This window comes from Castor canadensis, chromosome 3 (assembly GCF_047511655.1).
Source record: "Castor canadensis chromosome 3, mCasCan1.hap1v2, whole genome shotgun sequence".
Lineage (NCBI taxonomy): Eukaryota > Metazoa > Chordata > Mammalia > Rodentia > Castoridae > Castor > Castor canadensis.
This window is the reverse complement of record NC_133388.1, coordinates 168,411,257-168,420,921: the sequence shown is the minus strand read 5'-3', so window position 1 is coordinate 168,420,921 and position 9,665 is coordinate 168,411,257. Positions and strand designations below refer to the sequence as shown.

Sequence of the window (9,665 nt, the reverse complement as noted above, 5' to 3'; positions counted from 1 at the left end):
ACAGTTTAGCTCTTTATCTATTGTGAAACTATTAACAGATTTATAATTATGGTTTCATTCATTTGTCTTTCAAAGACAGTTATTTATTTATATAGTCACTTTTAGAATTGTCCCCTTAAGAACTTTTTAAGAGCACAATATTGTATTATTAATGATAAACACTATATTGTATGCCAAATCTCTCAAACACACTTATCTTGTATAAATATAATTTTATACCCATTGAACAAACAACTGACTCCTTATTCCCCCCCATTTCCTTGGCAACTATCATTCTGTTTTCTGTTTTTATAAATTTTACTTATTTCAGTGACTCATATGTGGAATCATACAGTATTTTTCTTCTGTCACTGACTTACTTCATTTAGCATGAAGTTTTTCTGGGTGTATCCATCTTGCCACAAATGGTAAGAGATCATTCTTTTCAAGACTGAATAATATATATCAGACTACATTTCTATATCAATTTCCTTATCTATTTGTTTGCCTATGAATATTTGAGTTGTTTCCAACCTTGGTTATTGTGTTCATTGCTGCAGTGAATAATGAAGTACAAATAACTTTGAAATCTTGATTTCAGTTCTTTTGGCTATGTACCCAGAAGTGGAATTATTGTTGATTCTGTTTGGTTTTCTTTTTTTTTCAAGAACCCGTAATACTGTTTTCCCCAATGGATACAGAATTTTATATTCCCACTAGCACTATATAAGGGCTAAAATTTTTTCACATGTTCACCAATACTTACCTTTTATACATGTGTAGGTGCCCATGCTTTTAAAATATGTCATTCTTAAGTGAGGTTACATATCATCATGGTTTTGGTTTGTACTTACTGATTATTAGAGATGTTGACAAACTTTTCATATAAATGTAGAAAATTTGTACATTTATATATTTTCATTGGAGCTAAATCTATACAAGACTTTTGTCCATTTTTAATTGGATTATTTGGGGTTTTGGCATTAACATTACATTTTGCATATTAATTTCTTATTAAATAAATGGTTTGAAAATACTTCTCCTGTTCCATGGGTTGCCTTTTTCCCTCTTTACTGTACAGAATCTTTTAGTTTGATGTAGTTTCACTGCTTTTTTTGTTGTTTTTGGTCTGTGCTTTTAGTGTTTATATTCATGAAATCATTGTGTCGATCAGTGTCATGGAACTTTTCCTGTATGTTTTCCTCTAGGATTTTTGCATATTGAGTCTTAAATTTATCCATTTTGAGGATCTAATTTCATTTTCATGTGGCTATACAGTTTTCCCTAAACAATTTATTGAAAAGATTACTGTTTCCTCATTATATATTTTTGGTGTCTTTGTTGAAGCTCAGTTGTCCGAGTCTGTATGGATTTCTTTCTAGCTACTTTGTTCCATTGGTTTACACTTCAGTATTTTACTAATAATATGCTATTTTTACTACTGTAGCTTTGTAATATATTTTGAAAATAGAAAGCGTGCCTCTAGCTTTGCTCTTCTTTCCAGGGTGACTTTGGTTATTCTGAGACTTTTGTTATTCCATCTGAATTTTCGAAATTTTTCTATTGTTCTAAAAATTGCCACTTGATGGGGATAGTGTTAAACATATAGATCACTTTAAGTAGTATGGATATTTTAATAATATCAAGTCTTCCAATCTAAAACACAAACTGCCTTTGCATTCATTTGTGTCTTCTTTAACTTCTTTCATCAATGTAGTATAGTTTTCAGTGTGCAAATTAATCTACCTCCTCGGTTAAGATTATTTCCAAGATTTTATTCTTTAAGCTGCTCTTGTAAATGGCATTATTTTCTTATTTCGTTTTCAAATAGTATTTTTTGGGGGGTATATATGTACTAGCAGCAAACTCTCAGCATTTGTCATTTCACTTTTACACTTTAAAGATGTCATCTTACTGCTTTTTTGACCTTGGTTTCCGATAGGAAATCAACTATTTATCTTACTGAGGATCTCTTATAAGTGAAAAATTGTTCTTTCTTGCTTCTTTCAAGATTTTCTGTGTCTGTTTGACAAAGTGTATTTGTGCGTTAAATGCACAAATGTTTTAGTCTCCTAAAATTTCAAGTGAAATCCAATCTCTGATATGATAGAATTAAAATATGGGGACTTTGTTAGCTATAGTGCATTTGTAAAATAGCCCATAGAACTTTAATTGCCCCTTTTACCAATGTGAGGATAGAAGCAGAAAGTGCTATCTATGAACAAGACTTTTATTGATCTTAGAATTCCCACCCTCCAGAATAATAACAAATTAAATTTTATTGTTTGTAATCAACTTAAGTTATGGTAATTTGCTATGGCAGCCTAAACAGACTAAAATAGTATGGATCTTTTTGAATTTACCCTCTAGGAATTTGTTGAGTTTCTTGGATGTGTAGCTTCAGGTCTTTTACTCAATTTTTGAACTTTCCAACTGTTTCTTCAAATATATTTTTCTTTCCTTTTTCTCCTTGTTTTCTCCTCTGGAACTCCCATTATGCACATGTATGTTTAACGTGTTATACACATATACATATTTGTATATACATTATATAGATGTGTGTGTGTGTGTGTGTGTGTGTGTGTGTGTGTGTGCTTAATGATACTCTCTGGGTCTCTTCGGCGATATTCATTTTTCCTTATTCTTTTTATTTTTTTCCTCACACTAGATAATTTCAGCTGAGCAATCTTCATTTCTTTTTATTCTTTCTTTTGCCTTCTTGATTTTGTTGAACTTCTCTAGTGTCTCTGATCTCAGTTATTGTACTTTTGTTCATGCATCATTTTCTTTCTGTCTTTATCCGTCTAAGATGGATGAAGGATAACTTTAGCTCTTTGATATATTTAAGACACTTGATTTAACTATTTGTCTAGTAAGTCAAACATTTGGGCTCTATAGGGATAGTTTCTGTTAATTATCTTTTTCTTTGAATTTTCTTTGAGTTGTTTTTCCTTGAATACTGAATAATTTTTATTGAAGACTGGCATTCTGAATGTCATATGTTGTACCTCTGGAATACAGACTGCTGCCCCTTCTCAGGGTTTATTTCTTGTATTTATAATATATTGTGGTTGTTTATTTGCTTAGTGACTTCTCTAAACTAACACTGAAAAGTCTTTACCCTTTGTCATGTGTGATCGATAAAATCTGTTCTATTAGCATAGTCATCAGAATATTGCATAAATTTTACAAAGACCAGCATGTTAAAGTATTGGTAATAGATTTCTTTGGAATCTAACAAAAATCAAATAAATTAAAATTTCAATTTTTACATGAAAGAAAATATAGGATTTCAGAAATTGATAGTCTCACATAGTTTTATCAAATTGGTTATAGCATAAAGAGCTGAAGTTATCTTTGATTAAATATCCCATTTCCCTAATTTTAATTTTTGTCCAAGTGTAGTTTTAAAGATACCAATTTAAATTACCTTTGAAGATTCAATGTTTTCTTAAAAAATAGCTTAAAAGGGAATTTTAAATTTTCTTATTAAAATAATCAAGTATAATGATTCTCAAACAGAGAAATGATTTTATCACCTTATGTTACAAGTTTTAACACTCTTTGAAATAAAGCATTTGTAAAAACATGTCCCCATTTAATAACATGTTAACTGTATAATGATAAGCTTTAATGGTTCACATTTATCTAAATGGAAAGGCTGTGTTGTCTATCCCATTTCTTCCCCCAGAACCATGGAAGGAATGGTATCAAGCAAAAATTTTAAAAGTCTGGATGAAAACATTTTTCAAAGTTTTGGTTGTTGCTCATGAACTTGCTGATAAACTAGAAATTTTGTGTTTGTTTTATAAACTTTAATACTGATTTAATCTTAATTCATAATTGGTCATATTTTGGCTGTCTGTTTAGGGGACTTTGAACACATGCGTTATTAAAGGAATGAATAATTATTCAACACTAAACTTCTTTTGAAAAATAATACTAGTACTAAATACATATATGTGTGTACACACACATGCACACACACACACACACATTGAGTTTGTTCATAGTGGGGAGTAGTTAAAAGAAAAACTAGCACAAAACCATTAAAACCTGTATGGTATGTTGTTTTAATTTATTAAATGCAAATTTCTTAACAAATATATTTATAAATTCTTTAGCAACTGTTAACAAATACTTCAATCTTCACTGATGTCCCTTTTTCCTTAGTTCCTTCAGAAGATATTTTTCTGCTTTTTTTTTTAAGAGCTCTGAGTTGGGGCAGAACAGGTCTTATCTGGGTGGGGATTAATATCAGTGGTGGGGAAAGGATGTGGGGAAAAGATGTAGGAGGGTGAATATGGTGCAAATACTGTGCACACAAATATGTAAATGGAAAAATGAGACCTGTTGAAACTACTCCAGGAATGGATGGAGAGGGGTATAAAGGAGAATGATGAATTGGGTGGATTCAAGTATAATATATTTGATATATAAGAACTTTTGTAAATGCTTCAATGTACCCTCACCCAGCACAACAATAAAAAAGGAATCTGATTCTTTAAAACATTAGATAATGTTAATAAGGGGATAAAAGAGAAAGAGAAAACTCATACTACAATGTCCATATAAGCTCTATTTGCTATTCTTATCTATTTACTCATCCCCAGGCCAAAACTTACATAATAAGATGACTAGTAAATAGACTAAGATTAAGTTATATTAAATTTATATTGGAAATATTCAGTAATATTTAAATATTTTATTTGTTTATCAATATATAATACATAATAGAGATAATTTTTAAATATACATAATGTAGAGGAAAATGCTGGCAACTCAGAAAAGACAAAATAAAATCCATGTTCACATAGGACAAGATTTTCATGGAAGTTAAATTTGAATTACACATGTAAAATTGAGTGCTTAATCAAATGTACTGCTAGGTTTTTTGGCATACAACATTTTGGCAATTATAATCATACCTCAAAATTTAAAGTCCACTTTCAATGCTGAGTATCATATTATCAATATTTCCTAAAATTTTGTATTTATGTTCAATAAAAAACCTTAAATTTATATATGTAATCAATGCCTTGAAATAATTTCAGATGTGGCGTGGTTGTCTCTGTTAGTCAGATAGGGTAATTCTGAACAGCCACAAATTATCAATGCCTTAACACCATAAATATTGAACAGTTGGTTAGCACAAACTAGGTTGTTGAAGAGGTATTTTGCAATTTCTGTTCTATGCAATCACTCAAGGATCAAGTATTAACATTTTGTTCATTTTCCTCTTCTAAGTCAACAAAATTTTCATTTGGTTCACAAGTACAAAACAAAAGCCTGAAAGTTGTAGGTGGAAGTTTTTCTATGCACCAGGCTTGGAAGTACCCGTATTACTGCTGTCCTGTTTTATGACCAGAACTCAAACCATCACATTTAATATCAGAAGAGATGGGAAAAAGCGGCTATTTTTCCTGGAAGTAGAAACAAAAAAATAAAATATATTAGTGAGCACTAAGTGTGTGTGCCATATGACTAAAAGATACTTTAATATATGACTTTGAATACACATCTTTGGAGGAGTAGAAATTGCTGCCACAACTTCATGTGTAATATAGTTCATATAGACAGATAGGTAAAGCTGCTATCAAGTGAAAATTTGCAGTTGTAGGAAAAATAGCAGTTTTAAATTAAAAATAACCAAAAAATTGAAATACAGAATTTAATGGGAAATTTGACATAATCAAAACAGAATGAGGAATTACCACTGTTGATTTAAGAATAAAGTAATCTAATAGTGCAGTGTTTGTGAAATATATTCACAGGATGATTGCCAAAAGAAACTATAACATTAATATTCTATCCACAGTTTAAGTAATGTTACATTGGATTTACTTTTTTTGTGCTAGTATGGAAAATAAGTAAGTAATCACATTAGTTCCCATCAAGTTTCATTGAGATGGAAAATTACATTGCTCATTAAATTGTAAAGGGAAAGAGAGTGCAATTATACTTTGCTTGGTGGTTAAAAAATTAAGTGGTATGTAACAGAGTAATGGTGATACAATCAATACAGAGGCATGTCTTTCATTTTTGCATTTTATTTAGTTATTTGATTTTTACCATGACTACATGTTCTACTTCTAATATTTGGGTAGGTAATACACATGGTTCTCAATACATGTTTTTTGAAAGTTAAAATAAAAGACATGTCATGAGAACTTTTGATATTACCTTGAATCACCCTGCTCCAAACTGGGACTCAAAGAAGCACTTTTTTTTCTAATATCTTCTCAAACCCCCAAATATTCTCTTTGCAAATATAAGGAAATATGGTTGTAGAGTTTACCTTGTTCTTACATCTGATGGGCATAAAATACATTTTGTTCTGTACCTTGTTCGTTTTCTTTAAAGGTCTTTCTACATCATGCAAAGAAAACTTCCTTATTCTCTCTCTCTCTCTCTCTCTCTCTCTCTCTCTCTCTCTCTCTCTCTGTCTGTCTCTCTCCCCCCCCTCTTATTTCTTTTTTTTTTTAATCTTCCCTGCCTCTTCCCCCCTCCCAATGGTACCAACCCTCCCAGTCAGGAACTAGTTAAAAACAAAAACCAAGAGAAGCACACAATTTACTCTGACTGCCAATGGTTGTTCTTTGAAATCTAATGAAGATATGCAAGACCCATTAAGGTGAACTAGTTTATATACAAAATCTGGTGTTCTTCTAGAACCATTGTTTGAGAAGGAAGTTTGGGTATTTTCTTTGTGTTTTGTGTTTTCTTATTTGGATGACTTGGTTGCTTATTAAGACTTTAAATGATAGGTGTCACATTTTATTATTTTTTGATTGACAGTTCACTTATCACCCTCTTTCCCAGCAGATAGTAAGACGCTTGGGGAAGGGTCTTTCTCCATTACTCACCAGTGTTTCTTTGTATGCAGCACTATAAAGGTAAGCATAAAAAAATACTTAATAAATTTTCATCAAGGAAAGAAATGCAGAAAAGGTAAGAATAGCTTTTCTATTCTTAGTTTATGACTTTTCTATTCTTAGTTTATGACATAGTTTATGACTTTTGAAGGAATGACAAGTTTAGAGCTATAGTAGTAATGTCATTGAACTACTTATTATATGCTAAAAAATGAACTAAGAACTTTACCCAAATCAAGTCATCTAATAGTTTTAGCAGTGATAAAAATACTTTTATTTGCTTTTTCATAAAAAATTATTGCTGTAGTAGATGTCAGGCAAACAGAAAGGTGCTTCTAGAAGTCCAGTTACCTTAGAGTTTACATAATCTAAAAGTAAAATGTTACTATGTTGTTTTGCAATATATACTTCATTCTTTAAATAATAATTGTCACAAACAACAGAAAAAATTAAAAATACTGCACTTGTGATTCATGCAAAGCACTAACATTTTGGACTGTGTACAACTAAAGAAACATCTCACTTTTTGAAACACCATTAATAGTCAACACATAGCGGAATGTCTTAGGAATGCAATTTAGAAAAGAAAAATAAATCAAACTGGAACTACTCAATTTCTTTAAAATTACTGAGCAAGAAATGCGATGTTGAACTTCCATAGTGATTTTAACCAATTTCTATCTAGCACCTTAACTTAAACTCAACTTAACTTAAACTCACCTGCTCTATTTTTGATAAACAACTATATGGTAAACATAGGTGATTACTCCCTTCAGATTTTATCCAGGGGTGCCCTTTTAAAATATTTTATTTAAAAGAAGGCAGGGTTCACACTGTTTTACTGATGTTACCAATGTTAATATTTTGGAGGATTCAGAAAGATTCATATTTACAGCTGATCGACCATAGGCTGGAACTCCCACTAAAACTTCCTCAGATTTTTTCAGTTTACTTTCTGCATCAATTTATGTCACTATCACATTTGTGTTATCTCCAATACTATTCTCCTATGACCATTTCTGCAAAAATATTACAAACCTTGTCTATATAAAAATATTTACATAAATACTTGAGCTAGATTTAAACCCCCAAGTTCACTTTCTAAAGAATCTACTAGGAAGAGAAAAGGTAGCATTACATAATATCTATAAATCTGTTGTTAGATCCTTCAATTAATAATCCTCCTCCTGGGAAATTACAAACATTTTCATGTCTCATAGACAACATGGAAAGTCTCCTTAATGATTTGCTGATGTGTGTCTTCCTGTATTTCTATAAGTCTGGTAGAACTTGGAGATCTACGACTTCCCATGGCTGCTGAAAATGAGGATCAACTTCATCATGGCTGGGCTAGATAGACCCAAAACTGGGTGCTGGAGACAGAGTGGGGTGGGCCAGGGAATCTTGTCTCCAGATATCCCTGGTCATTCTGCCCCACTTGATCCTGCACAAATCATTTATCATGAAAAACAAAACAAAAACTGTTAGGTAGATATTATATCTATTTTTCAAGGTGCAAAATTTAAGGTAACAAGAAGTTCCAAGACTTGCCTGACCAGCTCAGGTAGAAAGCCTGGATTCTAATTCAGTTGATGTGGTTTAGAGATATACCACTTAGACTACTATCCTTTGGCTAAGGCTGAACATAGGATATGTATATTCATTTTCCAAACAGAATTAGAGTAGTTGAAAATAGTCTTGATTAAGATATCTCCAAGAGAGCTGGACCAGTTGTTATTAGAAAGCTTTATAAGATGATTACATTCACTTAATCAACATCTAGCTGTCAGGTATGCAAGTCAAAAATTTAGATCTGATACAATTGCTATTGTTAATTTATTTTAAGAAAGTTGACTCACACTAACACGTAAGAAGCTAAGTAATAAAACAGAATGCCAGTTGACTTATTTGAAATGAGAATGTTAACTGAGGATGGAATAAACATCCATACTAGGTAAAGCCATGTTTGACAAACATGTTTGACATGTTTAGGATAAAATAAGAACCAGGGAAATAGTTAAAACAGTTGATTCTTAAAGTCAAAAGGATCTCCTATTTTGTTTCACTAATAATGTATGTGTCAGGAAGACCCACTGAGTATCTTCTCCCTTGGAATATTAGTGAGCCTGACTGGTTTCTGCATCTCCCTTTTATATTCCTTTGTTTTACAAAATTTTCATTAGAATATATTCATTATACAGGGTGGGGATTCACAGTGACAATTCCAGTTAGACTTCTATTATACATTAGTTACATTGCCCCATTGTCTCTCCCCCTCAACCCTCTCCCTGTCCCACTTAAAACAATTGCAAGAGGTTTCTTTGTTCTATTTCATATAGCTATATGAAATCCATCAATCATATACCTTCACCTTAATCTCCTTCATTCACCTCCTCCCCTCCCACTAGTATCCTCTCACACACACACACACACACACACTGTACCTGTTTTACAGTTCTGTCTTTCGTTATTAATATTTAAGTTGATGTTCAAAAGAATTTCTCAATGTATGCCCACTGTGGGGGGTATACTCTACTTTGGTCCATTGAGCCCTTTTTATTACTGTATCCCTTTACCTCCCACCCCCATTTTTCAATGGCTTTCAACACACATTTTCCTTTCTCTCTTTCCCTGAGTTCCATAGAGCAGTTCCTCTATTACAAACATGTTCTACATTTGGGTTTATATATGATTATATTTATTTTTGTGTAAATAAAAATTATATTTTATTATGTTTATCTTTCATATTTATCTTCCACAAATGAGAGAAATCATGCAAACTTTGTCTTTCTGAGCCTGGCTTACTTCACT

The 9,665-nt window shown here is 31.6% G+C and overlaps 1 long non-coding RNA gene and 1 pseudogene across 1 annotated transcript in view; both read right to left on the bottom strand.

Annotated features, from left to right (window-relative positions):
* Window positions 1-4,749: 4,749 nt before the first annotated feature.
* Window positions 4,750-9,665, bottom strand: part of LOC141421363 (uncharacterized) — a 71,175-nt gene continuing 66,259 nt past the window's right edge. The window contains exon 5 of the long non-coding RNA XR_012445953.1: window positions 4,750-5,402. This is a non-coding gene — a long non-coding RNA (uncharacterized lncRNA). The remainder of the gene's footprint in view (window positions 5,403-9,665) is intronic.
* LOC109674626 (AP-3 complex subunit sigma-1-like) lies at window positions 7,662-8,197 on the bottom strand (annotated as a pseudogene).